Raw genomic sequence first — 3,177 nt, forward strand, 5'->3', positions numbered from 1 at the left:
TCATACAGATTATGGAAGGCATAGGTTCAACCTATCAGGGTATCTTAGGAACACATACCACAAACTTTAGGAATAAATAACTCAAGCTCGGAAGTAGAGCATGGTTGACAAAAGCAGGGGATACAATCTACCAAAGGTATTATGTATCCGAGGAAAAGCTCACAAGGTTACTGAATATGAAGGACCCTATTGGATAAAACCCAACAAAGGACCTGGAGGTCCATAATGGATCTGATGTGAGTATTGGTACTCAATCAGAAGAAGAAAGAATGCAAAGAGGTCAGGTTATAGAAACAAGTGACTAATTCAAAGTTCAAATGCAAAGGAATTACGATTTCCAAAATCAAGGAATCAGAAGCAAATGCTCTGACCAAGGATGGTTAAGTTGAATAGACTTAGGGCACAATCGATGGCAATCTGATTGGCCGAGAACCAGCTCATGTTCGGGAAGACGTCTGAGCCGGAAAGATAATCTATAAGGATCAACTGATGATTGCGACACAGACATATCAAATCGAAAGACTCAAGATGATAATGACAAAGGACGTCAATGGATACTGCTAGGCTATCCATAGGGGTATTCATGCAGCGAGGACTGCAGGGCAGTAAGCATAACGGATCCTCGGAACATCGAAGAGTATTTCAGGACATCTTGTAAGAACAAGAGCAACTAGGGATGAAGGTATGAACGACAACGTATGTAGTTACGCATAAGGATTTATCGGTGTTAGGGATCGTAACAGTGAAGGGTACGAGGGACTCGGTAAAACATCGGAGAGTATCTTCAGGATCTTCTAGTGCACCAAGCAATCATCTGGTGTGAGGGGCTCTCCGGGAGAAAGTATTTACGAGAACCTAGATTTATAGTTAACAAAACCATTTAACCCGAATAGAAGAGAGATTAGAGTCCCAGAGTATAGACGAGGAGTAAAAGATTCTAATACCACCCAATGGCGACGTGGGCCCATAAGTCGCACAGCCATGTTAGTAAACTGGTTTTTCAAAGACTAGACTCAACTTCGGCCAAGGAGTTGGAAAGGGGGATCCTACAGGCAGTTGGCTCTGATACCAACTTGTGACGCCCCCGATTCAATCGTACACTAATCATACATGCAAATGTGTACGATGAAGATCAGGGACTCACGAAAAGATATCGCAACACAACTCTAGACACAAATCAAAATAATACAAGCTTCATATTACAAGCCAGGGGCCTCGAGGGCTCGAATACAAGCTCGATACACAAGAGTCAGCGGAAGCAACAATATCTGAGTACAGACATAAGTTAAACAAGGAAGCTTTAAGAAGGCTAGCACAAAAGCAACACGATCGAAGAGGCAAGGCCTCCTGCCTGGGACCTCCTAACTACTCCTGGTCGTCGGCGGTCTTCACGTAGCAGTATCCATCGGCGGTGGCATCTGGCTCCAGGGATCCACCATCTGGTTGCATCAACTGGAAAGAAGGAAGAAGGGGAAAAGGGGGTAGCAAAGCAACCGTGAGTACTCATCCAAAGTACTCGCAAGCATCAGATCTATACTAAGTATGCAGTGGTATCGAATGGAAGGTCTGTATCTGTGGACTGAACTGCAGAATGCCAGAATAGAGGGGGAAGGCCTAGCCTATCGAAGACTCGCATCTTCAAGCAGCTCCAAGCATCTTGCAGCATGTAGAAGAGTAAAGAATAGCAGTTTAATATTTAACAAACATGTTGTAGAACCAATGCCCAGAGATCCTTCCTCGACTCCCTGCGAGAAAGCAATCTCGGAGCGACATATCCATCACATATCTCACGTATCCATTCTAGTTATATAAGATCAGGATATAAGTCTGAACGTCCATTACCGTGTACACGGTATTCGAATATAAATCTTCCCTGCAGGGGTGCAATACGTTACCAACACGCTCGATCACTCTGGCCGGACACACCTTTCTGGGGTCAATGCCCGCCCTCGGAAGATCAACACGTCGCAGCCCTACCTAGGCTCAGCAGAGAGGTCCCCGCCGGTCTACATCCTAAGCACTCCGGGGTCTTGGGCCCATCGCCCGCAGCACTCCGGGTTGTTGCGAGCAGGGTGGATACCAGCACCGCCTCGGATGGACAGCACGATCCGACCGTGCCGCACTGCTGAACTGGACGTCTGACAAAGCTTCGGCTGATACCACGATGTCGGGGCCCATATCTATTCTCGCGTGGTGGTTAGTGCGTACACTACAAAAAAACACACTTCTGTGATGATACGTGTTTGTCACAGTAGGTCGCGTTTTTTGTCATGCATGTACATCCATGACAAATTTATGACAGAATCAAGATAGTCATACATGTGCTGTCGTAGAAGTGTTCCATGACATTACTAAGATTATCATCACGGAAGTGTCCACTTCCATGACGATAAATCGCGCGTCACAGAAGTGCTTTCGTCAAGGGTGACCGACACGTGGCAAGGCATCCACCGTAACGGAACGCCGTTAAAATATCGGGTCGGGTTTTGGATCCGATAACCCGTTAACAGCCCCAACCAATGGGGATTTTCCACGTGTAAAATCATCATTGGCTGGAGGAAACACGTGTCGGCTTACCGTTGGGACAGATGTCATCCGCTCATTGGACCGAAGGCGCCTATGATACGGCGACACGTGGCACGGCCCAACAGAGGCCCATTCCTGTGAAAAGGCCGGCCCGTTTGACTTGGTCAAAAGGTGGCGGGCCGACCCACGGAAAGCCTGTTAACGACATGTTCGCATATAGCCCATTTACAGCCCGCTAACCCAGGGCCCGTTACGCCCTATCCGAATTAGGCCCAGTAGCGTCATCTGGGCCATCCAATATGATTCAGCCTGTTTTAATTTCCGGCCCATGTGTGTCCCATGACTTCTTTCGGCCCATATGAGGACCTTTGTAACTCTTGGCCCATTAACGGCCCATGGTGAAACTGGCCCGTAATGAATAGTGTATCACTTTATACCCATTAACGGCCCGTTATTCCATTGGGTTGTTTCCAGCCCAAGTTATCTTTCGGCCTTCTCAGGGCCCATTGATTCTTGGGCTCACTTGCAACATTCGGTTACATACGGCCCGTTACTGTCATTTTCTGCTTGTGGACCAAATTCAGCCCGTCGTTACAGTCGGCCCGTTTGCGAACCGTTAATACGTTGGGCCGTTTTCATGTTAAAAAAAAC

The sequence above is a fragment of the Triticum dicoccoides genome, chromosome 7B (genome assembly GCF_002162155.2).
Source record: "Triticum dicoccoides isolate Atlit2015 ecotype Zavitan chromosome 7B, WEW_v2.0, whole genome shotgun sequence".
Lineage (NCBI taxonomy): Eukaryota > Viridiplantae > Streptophyta > Magnoliopsida > Poales > Poaceae > Triticum > Triticum dicoccoides.